Source organism: Dermacentor variabilis, chromosome 5 (assembly GCF_050947875.1).
Source record: "Dermacentor variabilis isolate Ectoservices chromosome 5, ASM5094787v1, whole genome shotgun sequence".
NCBI classification, from domain to species: Eukaryota; Metazoa; Arthropoda; class Arachnida; order Ixodida; family Ixodidae; genus Dermacentor; species Dermacentor variabilis.
The window spans coordinates 205,123,149-205,143,157 of NC_134572.1; the positions used below are offsets into that span (position 1 = coordinate 205,123,149).

At 45.9% G+C, this 20,009-nt stretch overlaps 1 long non-coding RNA gene across 1 annotated transcript; it reads right to left on the reverse strand.

Moving 5' to 3' along the window:
• Positions 1–18,857: 18,857 nt before the first annotated feature.
• Positions 18,858–19,700, reverse strand: LOC142583460 (uncharacterized). Its single transcript, XR_012828637.1, has 2 exons — positions 19,464–19,700; positions 18,858–18,944 (listed from the first exon to the last, which is right to left on the reverse strand). It is a non-coding gene; the product is annotated as an uncharacterized LOC142583460 (long non-coding RNA).
• Positions 19,701–20,009: the final 309 nt, after the last annotated feature.

The following is a 20,009-nucleotide window of genomic DNA, read 5'->3' on the forward strand; positions in this document are numbered from 1 at the left end:
ACTTCCTTTCCCACTTTTCATCTGATAGCCAGAGTATAGCTAATGATTTTAACGATTTCTTTTCTAGAATATACGGTTTTTCTAGACCACACCCGGATACATGTACAGTAAAAACAAGTAACGTACAATCGGCTTATCTACCGTTGCTGGCTGATTGCGACCTGAAAACAATTCTTTTTAGTTTTAAACTCAACAAGTCCGTAGGTGCCGATGGCATCTCTGTCATCGAGCTTCGAAGAAACTACAGCTACATCAAGGACGTTTTGATAGCTGTAATTAATCATGTCTTGTCATAACAAACGCGAGTTAATGATATCTTAGTTGAAATCAAGAAAAAGAAATGGGCATGGCCAGGACACGTAATGAGGAGGGAAGATAACCGATGGTCATTAAGAGTTACGGAATGGATTCCAAGGGAAGGGAAGCGTGGCAGAGGGCGGCAGAAAGTCAGGTGGGCGGATGAGATCAAGAAGTTTGCAGGGACAACATGGCCACAATTAGTACATGACCGGGGTAGTTGGAGAAGTATGGGAGAGGCCTTTGCCCTGCAGTGGGCGTAACCAGGCTGATGATGCTGATGAATCATATCTTGTCATGCGGCGTTATTCCGATCAGACTGAAAATGGCAATCATTATACCACTCTATAAGAAAGGATCTCGAGGCAAAGTTGAAAACTACCGCCCCATATCAGTTTTACCTTGCATAGCACAAATTTTAGAGAAACATATGCTGCTCACTATGAATAGCTTCCTTTATACTAACAACATGGTATCACCGCAGCAATACGGCTTTATAAAAGGCAAAGGCACTCAGGCACTTTTGGATGATTTTTCAGATTTCCTAAACTTCTGTTTCGAAACTAACCAGGTAGCGTGCGCATTGTTTCTTGATGTAAGCAAGGCATTTGACAGTGTCTGCCATGACTTGTTGTTAACAAAGCTTTCTATGATGGGATTCCGTGGTTTGTTTCGGTCACTTCTCGATAATTTTCTCCGGGACCGGTTTCAGTACGTCTCAGTTCAAAACTTTCTCAGCAGCCTTTCTCCAATCAAAGCCGGTGTTCCACAAGGTTCAGTATTAAGCCCTCTCCTATTTCACACTTACGTTAATGATCTGTCTAAGGCAGTCCCCATTAAGATATTTCAGTATGCAGACGATACAGTGTTAGTTTCTCATGCAAATCAATATTGTGATGCAGCTTCTCATTTACAAGAAGCAGCAACGAAGGCAATGGACTGGTTCGCCACAAATTTAATCGACCTTAACGTATTAAAAACACAACTTGTCTGCTTTCGAAATCCATTAAAGAGAGTGCACTCGACTAGGGAAGTAACATTACATAATTCACATCGCAATCCATGTTCTTCCGCCCCTATCGACTACACATCACCCGTAAAATATGTCGCTTTGCGTTTTGACAGCGATCTGTCATGGAATTCGCATGTTCCTTATGTCTGTCAGAGGATTCGCTCAGTGCTTTGCTTACTTTATAAAATCCGTCACCTCAGTCAGGAAAACCACCGCGCATGCGTTGTGCTACAGTGTTGTCCGATACGGAATTACTGCCTACGGACCCCCCCCCCCCCCCCCATTGTGCTCTTCGTTATCAAAAAAGAATAAACTCACTAATGCGCTCCCTTTTAAAAGTTATAGGTTATGACTTGTGTCTTGAAGGCAACACCGACATTTTAAAGGCATTATCCATGCCAGATTTTTCTTGGGTTCTACTGCACACAATAGCCCTGAGACGTTTCTGGGACAATCGTTATAAAGTACCATATGCAACTCCCCGTAGCCTTAGACCAGAATGGCGTTATCAAATACCTCGTTGTGCAACAAAATACCGCAAGAGAATGCGCGAATACTATGTTCCTGCGTTGTTTAATTATTTACCCGGTAACGTGCTGCAGTCAACATCAAAATACAAGCTCAAGAAAGCACTAAAACATGCGGATTTAAGCGGCTATAACATGTGAAGAAATATACCTCGCTTACCTCCTTCTATATTACGCCTACAGAGTGGCGTTGATTAAAAACGTGATCAGAAAGTTTGTTCCAGCACAGCTTTCATTGAAGCATTTGTGGTTTTGACTCATTTTGTTATTTATAATCATCTACTCATTTTGTGCCGCGCAAAGTAATCATGAGGCATGGTGATACTTGTACGCGCTAGATGCCTTCTCAAACCCGTATATGTGCGTATACGTTCACCTATTATAAATGCCTACAATGTGAGTATCAGTGTATGTATACCCAATTATCGCTTCCCTGTATTTCTTTTTTTTTTCTTCTCTTTCTTTCTTGATATTGTAACAGTTTGTACGCTGTCTGTCACGCTCTGCCAGTCAAGCCCAATATGGCTTTGGCAGGCCTGATGAATGTATTAGGTTTTAGAGAAATAATAAAAGAGTTTATTATTATTGTTCTTTCCATAGCTCGTTGCGTCGTCCTCAATTTAAGTAGAACCCTTTTCGTAAGCCTCCAGGTTTCTGCCCCGTACGTGAGTACTGGTAAGACACAGCTTTCATACACTTCTCTTGAGGAATAATGGCAACCTGCTGTTCATGATCTGAGAATGCCTGCCAAACGCACCTGCCTGCCAATGCCTGCCATTCTTATTCTTCTGATTATTTCAGTCTCATGATCAGGATCCGCGGTCACTACCTGTAATAAGTAAATGTATTGCTTTACCACTTCCAATGCCTCGCTACCTATCGTAAACTGCTGTTCTTTTCCGAGACTGTTAAACATTACTTTAGCTTTCTGCAGATTAATTTTTAGACTCACCCTTCTGCTTTGCCTCTCCAGGTCAGTGAGCATGCATCGCAGTTGGTCCCCTGAGTTACTAAGCAAGGCAATATCATCAGCGAATCGCAAGTTACTAAGGTATTCTCCATTAACTCTCATTCCCAATTCTTCCCAATGCAGGTCTCTGAACACCTCCTGTAAACACGCTATGAATAGCATTGGAGAGATCGTACCTCCCTGCCTAACGCCTTTATTGGGATTTTGTTGCTTTCTTTGTGGAGGACTATGGTGGCTGTGGAGCCGCTATAGATATCTTTCAGTATTTTTATATACGGCTCGTCTACACCCTGATTCCGTAATGCCACCATGACTGCTGAGGTTTCGACTGAAACGCTTTCTCGTAATCAATGAAAGCTATATATGAGTTGGTTATATTCCGCACATTTCTCTATCACCTGATTGATAGTGTGAATATGATCTATTGTTGAGCAGCCTTTACGGAATCCTGCCTGGTCCTTGGGTTGACGGAAGTCTAAGGTGTTCCTGATTTTATTTGCAATTATCTTAGTAAATTTTTGGAGGCAACGGACACTAAGCTGATCGGTCTATAATTTTTCAGATCTTTGGCGTCCCCTTTCTTATGGATTAGGATTATGTTCGCGTTCTTCCAAGATTCCGGTACGCTCGAAGTCATGAGGCGTTGCGTATACAGGGTGGCCAGTTTTTCTAGAACAATCTGCCCACCATTATTCAGCAAATCTGCTGTTACCTGATCCTCCCCAGCTGTCTTCCCTCTTTGCACAGCTCCCAAGGCTTTCTTTACTTCTGCCGGCGTTACTTGTGGGATTTCAGATTCCTCTAGACTATTCTCTCTTCTATTATCGCCGTGGGTGCCACTAGTACTGTATAAATCTCTATAGAGCCACTTGAACGATCTCATCCATATTAGTAATGGTATTGCCGGCTTTGTCTGTTAACGCATACATCTGATTCTTGCCTATTGCTAGTTTCTTCTTCACTGATTTTAGGCTTCCTCCGTTCCTGAGAGCATGTTCAGTGCTATCCATATTGACACGTGTACTTATCCTTATCGGGCGACCACGTTTCGCCGCCTAACAAATGTAATCGCACAGCGCGGGACGCGCCTGCATGTATCCGAAGTTTCTGGAAAGTTATCGATGCTTCTACCCGGCTGTCTGTTGTCGCTGGACCTTGTGTTATCTGATTTCATCGCGTGACGCAAATGGTGTAGAACTTTGTGGAAGGCACGCGGGTCCGAACGATTAGTCTGGAACATTCGACGGCTGCTGTATAAAAGCCGACGCGCTTGACCCGCTGATCAGATTTTCGACGATCGCCGACTGTGTTCGCCGCTCTCGTTGTGCTTTAAGTGTAGCCTGTGCGACACTTAAAGTGTAGTTGTGCTTTAAGTTTAAGCGAGACTTTGCGCCATGCTGACTGCTTCACCTGTCTTTACGCTTGCTTGATTATCTGCGTTGCTAAAATTCGGTTTTTTGCACCTACAGTCCCGACGGCAGACCGACATAGCAGCAGGCATGGCTGGTGATTCAAGATTCGAGACCCGGCCACAGCGACAATTAACAATTCGACTGGTGCGAACTGGTGAAGTTGCCAGGTGTGTGCAAATGACCGCAAATGGTCTGGCTGATTCGGCGACAATTCACTACCCCACTACGAGCAGCACAGGTTAGAGTTAAATGTGCTCATCCATGACCTCAAGCCAGCACGTTGAGGCAGCGCAGCAAGGTAGTATTAATTGTAGCACATCGATGTTCGAGCGCTGTCATTAAAAGCTACACCAAGCGAGCAGCGCACGAGCTCGCGCTGCAGCGCGATTCGCATGTACGTTACTGCGAGCTCATATGCATTGCATCAGTTATTTATCAGTTGCTAAAGGGACAGATGACCGCTACTACATTGCAGGCATAACTACTTGTCTAGCGGCATGCAGTCAACAAAGAATGGAGGAGGCCCGCCGTTTCGTGGCATGTCGAAAGACCGCTACAGACGGGGCGCGTACGATCGTGCGCTCGAGCAGCTCGTATATCGCGGCATGCTGAAAGGCCGCTGCCGTCGCGGCGCTTATCGTCATGCGCTCGAGCAGCTCCGTACACATGATGTCTGCTTATGGCTGCTGTGAATTCATTTATAGCAAGCATTTCCTCGCGTTTGTGCGCCTGAATCTAGCAGCGTGCAAACCGTACCTGAACTTAAACTTCGTACGCGACTCGCTTCACTTGCGCTGGGCACCGCACTAAAAACTTCGCCGTTTATTTCTTAAACGGCGTACACGTATTCGGAGTTGCATAATTTATTGCCTCTACGCAGCGTGCCACCCCTGAAAAAATCTTCGGCGCCCGATATTCGCTGCAAGCCGTGGTACAACAAAACCGAAAGTGGCGGGTCCATATTGTAAACGTGCTTTCCGAAGCAGACGACTGAGCTTGGTACTACCCAGTTCAGGACAGAGGGCGCTTTTTAGCACCATTTGTTTTTTTGGCGGACGGCGTTTTGTTTGGCGGACGGTGCGGACGGCGGTACGGACGCTCCTGTGGTCGAGGCTTCAGCGACTTCGTTCGTAGCTAAGTACCTTTTTATCTTTATTAGCTAGTGTTTTGAAGTATTTTCTGTTGCATGGAGTAGGGGCGCAAATTTTGAATTCTTGGTAAGAGTAGCAAACGCACCGGCTTTGTCTAGGTCTGGCGGCTCCCCCGTTAGGCCTAGTTGGTAGGAGGGTCCTATTGATAGGCTTCGTTAATTATTTCAGCTAGCTCCTCAGATTCTTGCATGGGGTAGGGAGTGACAATTCTTTATTTTAGTTTGGGATAGCGGTCGAGGTCGGCTTTGCTTGAGTGATTTGGCGAAGTTCCTCGTTGGGCCTCGGGACGTAGGCCTAGCGATGAAATCGAAGAACGCGAAGGCCGCGGGGGACGGGGAGCAAGTGCAGTGCGACGAGTGCCTGCGATGGTGCTTCCTCGACGAAACTAAGTTCCAGAATTTAGCAGACGCGGAGGGGTCTAGCTTCACGTGCAGGTCGTGCGAGGGCGTCAGGGAAGCCGTCCAAAAACTGGAAGGGAATTGGGCGGCTAAGTTCGACGAGCTTAAGGCAGAACTGAGGGAGGAACAGGAGAAGCGGGTAGCACTGCAGGCGAAAGTTGACAACTTTGTCAAGGTGGAGGCGGCTCAGGCCGCGCAGTTAGTAAGGACCGTGGCCGAGCTTCAGGCAGAAAATAAAGGAGCGCCGAACTGGAAAGGCGGCTCGACGCGCTGGAGACGTGGGCAGCGGAGAAGGTCGGGTCAGGACAACAAAGTGTTGGCAAAAACTCGGAAAGTAGGGTAGACCCTATATATACAGGCGAAGTGGGAGGCAGGGAGCCAAAGCAAGCCGTCGTCAGCTCGCCGCCGGTGAAACGGCGTAGTTATAGTGAAGCTGCACAACGCGCCCCCAGTGAGGCGACGCTGCAGCCACAGGGGCGCCAGCGGGCGCAAAGGGAGGGGCAGCAGGCACAGGCTGCAGTCGAACGGTTTGCACGTAGAAAGGTCCTGGTGATAGGGGACTCCAATGTGGGGAGGGCCGAACAGGGCGTGATGGCGAGAGTGAAGGCGGACGGGCGAGTACAGGTGGAGGTGCAAGCGGGCAAGGGTATGGCGGAAGCAATGACCAAGGCGCGGGAAGTAATTGGGGTCAGCACGGAGAGCGACAGCTTGGTCATTATGCATTCTGGGCTCAATGACGTGCTTAAGGGGAGAAGCCAGGACCTTGAGAGGCACATTGAGACTGGGCTGAGTAACCTTAGAGAGGCCTCCGGGAGGGTGCATGTGACCATATGCACTATCCCAGAGGTCCAGGGCCAGGCTTACCAGGTAGAAAGGAGGGTGGTTGAGGCCAATCGGGTCATTAGGAGTCTGAGCGGACGACTCGGGTACAGCGTGATGGAGGTCAACAGGGACGTGTACGGAACCGGCTTCCGACCTTTTGTGCAGGATGGTATTCACTACAGTGGTGCCACTGGCAAAAGGATAGTCACTGGCAAAAGCAGGATGGGTCGCCAGGCAACAGCTTTTTTAGGGGGACCCAGAGCCCTGAAAGAAGCAGTGTAGGCGTGGACGATTCGAGGCAGGAGCCACAGACACGCAAACATCGGTACTGTAGGAGAGGTGACAGGAATAAGCGCAAAAGCCAAATTAAGTCAGACATAGGGTTCATTAACATGCAAGGTGGCAGAAATAGGCTAAAATGGGAGGAAATGGAAGAACAACTAAGGCAGGAGAACTTAATGGTTTATGGATTTGTAGAGACACATCTTAGGGACATGGAACAACCGCCCTGTAACCCTTATTATGCATGGGAATACTGCAACAGAGTGCAGGGTAGCAGAAAGGGTGGGGGAATTGGAGCATTCATTCATAAAAATGCAAATTGGCAAAGGGTCAAACAAGAACGCAAGGAGCATTTATGGCTAGAAGGAAAAGTAGCAGGGGCGAAAACACTTCTGGGCTTTGTATACCTTTGGACAGGATCAAATGCTAAAGAGGAAAAGAAAAAAATGTTGGACTGTATAGCAGCGGACATCAATGAGCTAGGAAAAGGATGTGAAGTAATTGTATTAGGAGACATGAATGCGCATGTTGAAGATATGGATGGGTACACAGACTCCACAGGTAACATGCTGCTGGATATGTGTGAGAGGCTTAACTTAGTTGTCTGTAACTCTACTGAAAAGTGTGACGGGATCATAACATGGGAGGTAGGGGGTCGACACTCGACAATAGATTATGCGTTGATGTCACATAGGATGTACGATAGATTAGGAGCCATGATTATAGATGAACAGGGCTCCAGAAGTATAGGTAGCGACCACAAACGTATCAAGTTGAGTTTTAAGAGGGAAACTAAAGCACGAACGACGCGCGAGGAAACGCCAGATGTGATTTTTTACTCAGAAGACGAAGTGGAAATAGCGGCCAAACAAATTGAAGAGGAAATATCAGAGAGTACTGAAACTGATTGGACTTACCCAAAGTTAATGAGACTATTTGAGCGTGAGCTAGGTAAGGCGCGAGTCAGGAAAACAAGGCAAGGGATACGAAAACTCAAGAGCTGGTGGGGTGAAGAGGTTAAGAAGGCCATAAAGAAACGTCAGGAAGCCTCCAGGGAACACAGGTATTCCAAAAGTAAGGGAGAACCTGAAGCAGAAGTAGAGAGGAAATGGGTAAACTACATAAAATGCAAAAGGGAAGCATCTTATTTGATCAACGAGAAAATCAAGACAAAAGGGTCCCAATGGCTGTCAAAAATAAGCAATAAAAAAGATAAACAGGCAGCTAGAAAATTCTGGCAACATCTGAACTCCTTGGGTAATAGGACAAGCCTAGAGCAGAGGTATATAGTAACAGCTCAAGGTACTCGGTTAGAAGGAGAGGCGGCAATGGAGCATATAGGAACCATGATGAGGGAAAAATTTAAAAAACAGACAAATGGCACATGCAGTACGTCGGAGAGGGATAGCCCGGTCAACCCACTGCTTTCGCTTGGACAAAAAGAGTGGGAAAGGGCGGAGAAGAGGGTACCAAGTAGCACATCGGCAGGCCCCGATGGTATTCCAATTATGTTAATAAAGATATTGGGCCCGAAATCTAAGAAAGCATTGAGGGAGGTGGTGAGCAAAATGCTAGTGGATGGTAAAGTACCTGACGAATGGAGGCTAAGTAGGATGAGAATGATACATAATGGAAAGGAGGGCCAAAGCTGACATAAATAACTACCGGCCTATAACAGTGACGTCAGTGGTTTACAGGGTGGTTATGCAGATTATAAAGGACAGACTGCAGGCATGGATAGAGATCGAGAGGGTGCTTGGAGAGCTACAAAATGGGTTCTGGAAGCATAGGAGGCTAGAAGACAATCTGTTCTCACTAACACAGTGCATTGAAATAGCTGAAAAGGAACACAAACCCCTATGGCTGGCTTTTTTGGATATCAAGGGAGCCTATGACTTTACTTCAAGAGGGCTTGTGGGGCATTCTGGAAACTTTAGGAGTGCAAGATGGAGTAACCAATTTCTTAAAAGATATCTATAAAGGTAGCCGGGCGATTATACAATGGGAAAAGCAGGTTTCGGAGCCTGTGATGATTCGGCGGGGGCTTAGGCAGGGGTGCCCATTGTCACCTCTGATGTTTATGCTGTACCTACAAGGTCTAGAGGCCAAAATACAGCAAAGCGGACTCGGCTTCAACCTATCATTTCTCAAGCAAGGAAAATTGATTGAACAGTCATTACCAGGACTGATGTACGCGGATGATATTGTATTAATGGCTGACAATGCAGATCTGCAGGAATTAATGGACATATGTGGCACAGAAGGAGACAGGTTAGGCTTGAAGTTTAGCAAAGAAAAATCAGCAGTCATGATTTTTAATGATAACAGTTGCGGCGAGCATAAGATACAGGAGGCCACGCTGGAGATAGTCGATAAATACAAGTACCTTGGGGTGTGGATAAATAATGGCATTGAGTATCTGACAGAGTACGAAAAATATCTAGCGACTAAAGGTAACAGAAGTGCAGCGGTTATGAAGAGTAGGGCACTGTGGAACTAGAATAGGTACGAGGTAGTACGAGGGATATGGAAGGGGGTAATGGTACCAGGCCTGACTTTTGCCAATGCAGTTCTATGTATTAGAACAGAGACCCGGCAACAGTTGGAAATTAGGCAACGTGGTGTGGGTAGGCTCGCTCTGGGAGCACATGGCAAGACACCAAATCTTGCAGTGCAGGGGGATCTGGGATGGTCTTCTTTCGAGGGCAGAGAGGCTAGTAGCAAGATAGCATTTGAGGAGCGATTGAGAAAAATGGGGTAATTCGGTGGGCTAAAGGAAGGTTTTCAGTTACTTATACACGAGGAATGTTAACACGAGGTGGAGGAAGCGAACTAGAAAATTGACAAGCAAATACTTGGGCAGTAGCGGGGGAACAAGTAAGGAATCATCTGTCAAGAAAAAGGTCAAGGAGGCAGAGAGGGGTATGTGGAGTACAGAGATGCAAACCAAATCGGCATTGGAGACATACAGGACGTTTAAGCAAGAAATAGCCAAAGAAAATATTTACGATAACTCTAAGGGAAGCTCATTGTTGTTCGAAGCCAGGACAGGTGTACTGAGGACTAAAACGTACCGAGCCAGATACCGGGAGATAGATTTGGTGTGCGAGGCGTGTAGAGAGGAGGAGGAAACGACGGAACACCTGATACTTGCTTGTAAACAACTTCACCCTGCAGTTGAATCTAACGGGGAACTATTCAAAGCCTTGGGTTTTAAAGACAGTGAAAGTAGAATAGACTTTGAACAGGTAGAAATAACTAAACGGAGGCTATCTGATTGGTGGACAATATCAACGCAAAAGTAAAGGAGTAAATACATAGGTATGCATGCATATAGAACCATTAAAGGCTAGGTGGCGCGCGCCGCCGCCGCTCGATTCAAAGGGTTGAGCCACAATCATCCATCCATCCATCCATGTGTTTAAATACCTATACAGAAAGAGCGTTGACTCACAATGGCGGAAAAGAACTAGGAAGCTAACCAGTAAGTATGCCAGACACGAGGACGAAAAAGGACAGAGCATTAAACGACAGGTTAAAAATGCAAAAGGTAAAAATTGGATAAATTCAATGGAAAAGAAGCATAGTGTAGAACTGTATCGATACTGGAAACAGCAGATCAGGAAGGAAGCGTTTTATGATAACTCAAGAGGCAGTGCCGTACTCGATCTTTGAAGCTAGATCAGGATGTCTTAGAACGCGGAGCTATAAAAAGAAATTTAACGAAGAAGAAGACACATGTACTGTGTGTGGTAAATATGTAGAAGGGATGGAACACCTCATACTAGAATGTGATGGTATCAATACCGATGTCGATGCGGCCACAGTCACCCTTCCTGAGGCCCTAGGGTTCAGAGATGATAGTCATGTAAATAAATATGCGGTGGAAATTAGCAAAAGGCGATTGGAGGATTGGTGGCTCAAAAGCAGAGAGGTGACATAAGGTTAAAAGGGTAGGAAGACGTATTTAAAGAAAATCGAGAAATTCAATAACACACAACACAGATAAAAATAAAAGGCAAAATAAAAATCTGAGCATGGTGGCAACTGCCATCGCCCCGTTTCAAAGGGGACGCTCCTACCTTCCATCCATCCATCCATCCATGGAAAAAGAAAGCATTGAGGTAGGTGGTGAGCAAAATGCTAGTGGATGATAAAGTACCTGACGAATGGAGGCTAAGTAGGATGAGAATGATATATAAGGGAAAGGGGGACAAAGCTGACATAAATAATTACCGGCCTATAACAGTGGCGTCAGTGGTTTACAGGGTGGTTATGCAGATTATAAAGGACAGAGTGCAGGCGTGGATAGAGAACGAGGGGGTACTTGGAGAGCTACAAAACGGGTTCCGGAAGCATAGGAGGCTAGAAGACAATCTGTTCTCGCTAACACAGTGCATTGAAATAGCTGAAAAGGAACACAGACCCCTATGGCTGGCTTTTTTGTACATCAAGGGAGCCTATGACAGTGTACTTCAAGAGGGCTTGTGGGGCATTCTGGAAACTTTAGGAGCGCAAGATGGAGTAACCAATTTCTTAAAAGATATCTATAAATGTAACCAGGGGATTATACAATGGGAAAAGCAGGTTTGGGAGCCTGTGATGATTCGGCGGGGGCTTAGGCAGGGGTGCCCATTGTCACCTCTGATGTTTATGCTGTACCTACAAGGTCTAGAGGCCAAAATACAGCAAAGCGGACTCGGCTTCAACCTATCATTTCTCAAGCAAGGAAAATTGATTGAACAGTCATTACCAGGACTGATGTACGCGGATGATATTGTATTAATGGCTGACAATACAGAAGATCTGCAGGAATTAATGGACATATGTGGTACAGAAGGAGACAGATTAGGCTTGAAGTTTAGCAAAGAAAAATCAGCAGTCATGATTTTTAATGATAACATTTGCGGCGAGCATAAGATACAGGGGGCCACGCTGGAGATAGTCGATAAATACAAGTACCTTGGGGTGTGGATAAATCATGGCATTGAGTATTTGACAGAGTACGAAAAATATCTAACGACTAAAGGTAACAGAAGTGCAGCGATTACGAAGAGTAGGGCACTGTGGAACTACAATAGGTACGGGGTAGTACGAGGAATATGGAAGGGGATAATGGGTCCAGGCCTGACTTTTGCCAATGCAGTTCTATGTATTAGAACAGAGACCCGGCAACAGTTGGAAATTAGGCAACGTGGTGTGGGTAGGCTCGCTCTGGGAGCACATGGGAAGACACCAAATCTTGGAGTGCAGGGGGATCTGGGATGGTCTTCTTTCGAGGGCAGAGAGGCTAGTAGCAAGATAGCATTTGAGGAGCGATTGAGAAAAATGGGGGAAATTCGGTGGGCTAGGAAGGTTTTCAGTTACTTATACACGAGGAATGTTGACATGAGGTGGAGGAAGCGAACTAGAAAATTGACAAGCAAATACTTGGGCAGTAGCGGGGGGACAAGTAAGGAATTTAATCTGTCAAGAAAAAGGTTAAGGAGACAGAGAGGGGTATGTGGAGTACAGAGATGCAAACCAAATCGGCATTGGAGACATACAGGACGTTTAAGCAAGAAATAGCCAAAGAAAATATTTACGATAACTCTAAGGGAAGCTCATTGTTGTTTGAAGCCAGGACAGGTGTACTGCGGACTAAAACGTACCGAGCCAGATACCAGGAGATAGATTTGGGTTGCGAGGCGTGTGGAGAGGAGGAGGAGGAAACGACTGAACACCTGATACTTGCTTGTAAACACCTTCACCCTGCAGTAGAATCTAACGGGGAACTATTCAAAGCTTTGGGTTTTAAAGACAGTGAAAGTAGAATAGACTTTGAACAGGTAGAAATAACTAAACGGAGACTATCTGATTGGTGGATAATATCAACGCAAAAGTAAAGGAGTAAATACATAGGTATGCATGCATATAGAACCATTAAAGGCTAGGTGGCGCGCGCCGCCGCCGCCCGATTCAAAGGGTTGAGCCTCAATCATCCATCCATCCATCCATCCATGGAGACTCGGCCAATGACTCGGCCTGCGGGTGTGGTTGGTCGTGGCTCGCGGACGCTCCTGCGCACGAGGCTTCAGCGACTTCGTTCGTAGCTGAGTACTCTTTTATCTTTATTAGCTAGTGTTTTGAAGTGTTTTCTTTTGCATGGAGTAGAGGCGCAAATTTTGAATTCTTGGTAGTAGTAAACGTACCGGCTTTGTCTAGGTCTGGCGGCTCCCCCGCTAGGCCTAGGTGGTAGGAGGGACCAATTTGATAGGCTTATTTAATTCTTTCAGCTAGCTCTTCGGATTCTTACATGGAGTAGGGAGTGATAATTCTTTATTTTTGTTTGGGATAGGGTTCGAGGTCGGCTTTGCGTGAGTGATTTGCGAACTTGCTCGTTGGGCCTAGGGACGTAGGCCTAGCGATGAAATCGAAGAACGTGGAGGCCGCGGGGGACGGGGAGCAAGTGCAGTGCGATGAGTGCCTGCGATGGTGCTTCCTCGACGAGACTAAGTTTCAGAATTTAGCAGACGCGGAGGGGTCTAGCTTCACGCGCAGGTCGTGCGAGGGCGTCAGGGAACCCGTCCAAAAACTGGAAGGGAATTGGGCGGCTAAGTTCGAAGAGCTTAAGGCAAACCTGAGGGAGGAGCAGGAGAAGCGGGTAGCACTGCAGGCGAAAGTTGAAAATTTCGTCGAGGTGGAGGCGGCCTAGGCCGCACAGTTAGTAAGGACTGTGGCCGAGCTTGAAGAGAAAGAAAGGAGCGCCGAACTGAAAAAGCGGCTCGACGCGCTTGAGACGCGGCCAGCGGAGAATTTCGGGTCAGGACACCAAAGCGGTGGCAAAGACTCGGAAAGTAGGGTAGACCCTACAGGCGAAGTGGGAGGCAGGGAGCCAAAGCAAGCGGTCGCCAGCTCGCCGCTGGTGAATCGGCGTAGCTATAATGAAGCAGCGCAAGACGCCCCGAGTGAGGCGACGCTGCAGCCACAGGAAGCTGGAAAGAGCGGCACCTACCTTGAGGCCGCCACGCGGAAGAAGCAGTAGCCCAGGGGACAATGTCCTTTGTCGAGTCCGAATCACGCGGAAAAGGAACAGGGAAGAAGTGAGAGGTAGGAGAGAGTGAAAGGGTGATTATCGCTGGCGACTGAAACATGGCTGGGTGCTCAAAAGCAATTGTGGAGAGGGCGAAAGGCGACAAAAGAGTGGTGGTAGGGACATTTCCAGGGCGGACACTGAGTTCTGTCATGGGGCGAGCAAAAGAAAAGCTAACGGAAAATGCCCACGTGCGCAACCTTGTCGTAGTAGCAGGTGGGCTAAATGACGTCCTAAACAGGAAAGGGCCAGGACTAGCCCAGCGCTTGGCGAAGGGGGTGCACAACTTGCGCGAGCTATCCCCTCAAGTGCAGATCGTGGTGTGCACGGTGCCGGAGGTGCCTGTGCGTGACAGTCACGTATAAAGAGCCGTAATGGCTGCCAATGAGGCAATATGGAAAATGAGCCGAGAGAAGGGCTTCGAGGTTGTCGAAGTAAACAGGGAAGTGAGAAGTTGTGGTCGTTTTAAACGAGATGGGATCCACTTCAATTACAGGCTATCATGAGAAGTGGGCTGGCGACTTGGGGGTCGCACTGTTGCTTCTTTAGGGGGCCCGCGGGCGCTCAGGAGGTCAGAGTAGGTAGTAATGAAGAGGGTCCCCTAGGGGAACATCAGAAGAGCGTCGCCGTCGATAACAGAAAAAGGAGGAAAGCAAGAACAAGAGCTCGCCATGCAATAGGCTACATAAACATGCAGGGCAGCAGAAGAAAGGAAAAGTTGGCAGAGATTGAGGAGCAGTCACATAGAGAACAAATAGGGGTGTATGCGGTTACAGAAATGCACCTTAGAGACTCAGAAGAGCCGCCAGTTATTGAGAATTATGTATGGGAAGGGGTGCAACAGAACTAAGTCGGAAAGAAAGGGAGGGGGAGTCGGAATCCTCATCCATCAGGGAGCCAAATGGAAAAGAGTAAATTCACAATGTCAAGAGTCAAGAGCATCTTTGGTTATCAGGCAAAATGAGTGGGAAAGAAACTTGGCTGGGAGTTACGTATTTGTAGACCAGAAAAAATTGCACAGAGAAGAATAAAGAGTTAGCAGAATGCATAAGCGCTGATATTAAGGGTTTCGGGAATGGTGCTGAGATTGTCCTATTAGGTGACATGAATGCCCACACACAGGATTTAGATGGCTATACCGACAGAGAACAGCAATTTACAATAGGTAGCGAGGCACTGGAAGTGGTAAGGGAATACATCTACTTAGGGCAGGTAGTGACGGCAGCTCCGGATCATGAGACGGAAATAATCAGAAGGATATGAATGGGCTGGGGTGCGTTTGGCAAGCATTCTCCGATCATGAACAGCAGGTTGCCATTATCCCTCAAGAGAAAAGTGTATAATAGCTGTGTCTTACCAGTACTCGCCTACGGGGCAGAAACCTGGAGGCTTACGAAAAGGGTTCTACTCAAATTAAGGACGACGCAACAAGCTATGGGAAAGAAGAATGATAGGTGTAACGTTAAGGGATAAGAAAAGAGCAGATTGGGTGAGGGAACAAATGCGAGTTAATGACATCTTAGTTGAAATCAAGAAAAAGAAGTGGGCATGGGCAAGACATTTAATGAGGAGGGAAGATAACCAATGGTCATTAAGGGTTACGGACTGGATTCCAAGGGAAGGGAAGCGTAGCAGGGGGCGGCAGAAAGTTAGGTGGGCGGATGAGATTAAGAAGTTTGCAGGGACACAATTAGTACATGACCGGGGTTGTTGGAGAAGTATGGAAGAGGCCTTTGCCCTGCAGTGGGCGTAACCAGGCTGATGATGATGATAATGACCGACAATATCGGGAAGTCAATGCTAGACTTTTGCGAGCAACATAACCTAGTGATCGTGAATACAGGGGCTAAGTGTGAAGGACAGATCACGTGGGAAGTGGGAAACCGGCAATCGACCATTGATTACTGTCTGATGACAGAAGAAATTCATGATAAGTTGAGAGAAATGGTCATCGATGAGGAAGGGTTTAGCAGCATAGGGAGTGACCATAAACACATCATTTTGAAAGTGGGATATGTAGTTGGGAAAGAGAGCAAGGAAAGCACAATGGCCAATCCAAACTTGAACGCTGAACAAATAGCAAGTATAGTCACTAGAGTTGAGGAAGAACTTGGCAAGTGGCCAAGTAAGGAGTGGGAATATCGTGAGCTTGCAAGTGTAATAACGACAGAAATACGGAAAGAGAAACATCATGTTCGTGAGAAAGGAAAAAAGAAACCGAAAAGCTGGTGGAACAAGGAGATAGGAGAAGCGATCACCGAACGACAGAAAGCATCTCGAGAGCACAGGCACGCCAAGAAGGCGCAGTTGCCACAGGATGAAGTAACCAGTAAATGGGAAATATACCGGGAGAAAAAGTCTATGGTTCAAATACTGGTGCAAGCAAAATTAAAAGGTGAAAGTGAATGTTGGTTGTCAGAAATACGTGAGAAAAAGAAGGCCGCACCTAGAATATTTTGGAATCACATAAAATTATTAGGCAGGAAGTCAACAATACAACAACATATCCTAGACGAAGGTGAAAACAGACTGGAAGGAGAAGCGGCAATAAATTACATCCAAAAAGTAACAGCCGAATCTTTCCAAAGCAAGGACGAGGTTGTATTTGAAGAAAAAAAGAGCATGAAAGAGACCCAAGTGGAAAAGGAGCTGGTGCTGACAAATTTAGACTGGAAGAAAGCGGAAGAGAAAATTCCTAAGCGCACAGCCACAGGGCTAGACGAGGTTCCCGTTAGGCTGATAAATGAACTGGGACCAAAAAGTAAGGAAGCTCTGGTGAAAGCAGTAGAAAAAACTTTAAAAGATAGACGAATACCAGACAGTTGGCGACAAAGTAGAATGAATTTAATTTATAAAGGTAAGGGGGATAAAGACAGAATTCACTCGTATAGACCGTTTACCATTACATAGGTAATATACAGGCTAGCAATGCAGGCAATCAAATTAAAGCTTCAAGCATGAGCAGAGAATGGCATTTTGGGAGAGCTTCAGAATGGCTTTAGAATAGGTAGGCGTTTGGATGCTAACTTGTTTGTTCTTACTCAGTGTATTGAAATATCAAAAGCAGAAAGCAGACCGTTGTATGTGGAGTTTTTGGACATTACAGGAGCCTACGACAACGTAGTCCGCAACATTTTGTGGGATATTCTGGAAGGGGAAAGCTTACATAACGATTGTCTACAGCTTTTGAGAGAGATTTACTTAGACAATACCATTTGCATTGAATGGGAAGGGATGAGGAGCGCAGAGAAGGTTCATATCAACAAGGGACTGAGGCAGGGGTGCCCTTTATCCCCGCTGCTGTTTATGATGTACATGGTGAGGATGGAGAAGGCGCTAGAAAGAAGTAATATCGGGTTTAATCTCTCATACAAACAGGCAGGTACAGTAATAGAGCAGCAACTCCCAGGTTTATTTTATGCGGACGACATTGTGTTGCTCGCTAACAAGCAAAGTGATTTGCAACGTCTGGCAAATATCTGTCGACAGGAAGGCAACAATTTAGGTTTTAAATTTAGTGTTAGAAAATTAGGTGTTATGGTATTCAATGAAAACAGTGAACAGACAGTGGAGATACAGGGCCAAGAAATACCTCGGGTAACAGAATATAAATACATTGGTGTATGGATAAACGAAGGGCATGGATATATGGAAACACAGGAAAAAACCATAACAGTCAAGGGGAAGAGAAATGCAGCCATAATGAAGCACAGATCTGGGGATACAATAGGTACGAGGTCCTCCGAGGTATGTGGAAAGGGGTAATGGTTCCAGGACTTACTTTTGGAAATGCGGTTGTTTGCTTTAAATCGGGTACAATCAGGACTCTACGGGAACCAAAGGTCAGTGGGTCGCCTCGCATTGGGCACTCACGGGAAGACTACAAATGAAGCTGTACAGGGGGATATGGGCTGGAATAGTTTTGAAGTGAGGGAAGCTCGCAGTAAAATTGAGTATGAAGAACGGCTGAGGAATATGGAAGAAAGTAAATGGGCTGGGAGAGTGTTCAGGCAAAACATTGATTCACACTGGAGGAAAAGAACCTAGTTAGGAAGCTTACCAGCAAGTATGCGGCCTGTGGGGTGGGCAATACAGCAACAAAGAAGGTCAAGCGGAAAGTCAGAGGCTGAATTAATCTCATGGGTGGCGGCAATGGAAAAGAAACCTGCCATGAGTAACTACTTAAGAGGAAAAAACGAAATCAGGAAAGAAACCATTTATGATAACTCAAAGGGAAGCTCATTACTTTTCGAAGCGAGATCGGGATGCCTTAGAACACGCACATATAAAGCGAGATATAAGAAGGAAGAAGCAAAATGTGCTTGCTGCGGTAAAGCTAGGGACCCAGTTGAAAAAAACAATTGGACCCAATTGGAAAATTTCCACTTGTTTCCAATTGGTCCCATTTGTGTATTAGTACCCAATTGGGCCACTTGGAACAATTGGGCCAATTGGTTGTATACCATCTGGCTCAAATGGTGCAGTTGGCATAAAACCAATTGGTTGTATACCATTTGGCTCAAATGGTGCAGTTGGCATAAAACCAATTGGTTGTTGCCAATTGGGTCACATGGTGCAGTTGGCATAGAACCAATTGGGCCAATTGGCATGGAACCAAATGGTGCAAATGGAGCCGCTCGACGGGTCAAATGGTTTCGACTGTGCACCGCCTGCCTGCGCTGTGTGAATCTGGCAAACTAGCACAGCAATAAGGAACCACATTATTACGTGTTGCTCGGCTAGTTGGTTCATATATATTGTGATCTAATATGATGCAATACAATATGAACAGCACAGAAAGAGAATCTCTTCATTAATACTCTTCCCCATGCTTTTCTTGCTTCACATCATATCACACAAGGAGCCACTACTTCCTTAAGATGATAACTACATGTGACAATGAGGCAACAAGTGAAAAGTAGGATTTAAAGCTTTATTACTGAGAAAAATGCAATTCGGGATACTGTTCATGGTCCTTTTCTGGTCTAGTCGCGCCACAACCTGCAGAAATGGATAAAAAAGAAAGACAGCATTGTGTATGGAATCCTGAAAAACCTGTTGCCCTCAAAAGCTGGCACGACAGGCAAGCTGATATTAGATAAAAAGGCACCTCAATTTTAATATCCAGCAATCCAACCAGGTTGAAGAGAGTCACAATTTGCGGTTTATGCAGCTAAGGTTGAAGCAGCAAATGCAAGAAAATTGTTCTAATCAGTATATATTTTTCGCTGTTCTGTCAATGTCAGCAATGTTCTCCCCCACGTAGTGATTCATACGTTTCACCAGTGCTGTCACGACGCTCTCGGGGAAACCTTGCTTTTAAAGAAACGCTCATGCAATACACTTGAAGCATTTTTGTCGAAATTAGTTCAGTGCATCATGCATATTTGCTACATTACACAAAAGCGTATACATATATCTGTGCAATCATTTAACTCAAACGAGTGTGCGTGACCCGTGCACTCGTGTAGTGCAGTAATGCAAATTAATTACAAGAGCTTTGGAAACGCGGAAACTTACCTCCGATCTGCAAAATTCTGGCAAGGTAGTGGGCACACGTGCCGGCCGCGTTTGTCCACTTCACCATATAAAAACCCGCCGAAAAGTCGTCGTCAGGCTTGAAGTTCTTTATGTCTGTCACTGGCACAATTGCCAAATGTTTGTCGATTTCGTGCCGCACGAAGCACGCAAGGCGATCAGGACAAAGGGCAGAATGTAGTGCAGCACGCATGCACGACTGTTTTTGTTGCTGCCATAGTTGCTGCACACACGAGCACATGTTGCTAATGTTGATGTCGATTATGCTGTCCCGTTCGGTCACCAAGGAAAAATGACGCTGAGACAAAATTTAATTCCAAGGAAGAATTATTTCAGAGATGTGAAATATAAAATTTAAACAATATTGCTAAATTACAAATTGCATTATGCCTAAAAGTTGTTTGAGTCGTGTGTTTAAGAAACACATAAAAAAGTGCAAGTTTTTTTTTTTTACTGTTTAACATGATCAATACATCGCGACCACTTTTTTTACGGTTGTTCCCCATTTACTTGCCCTCCAAATGCCAA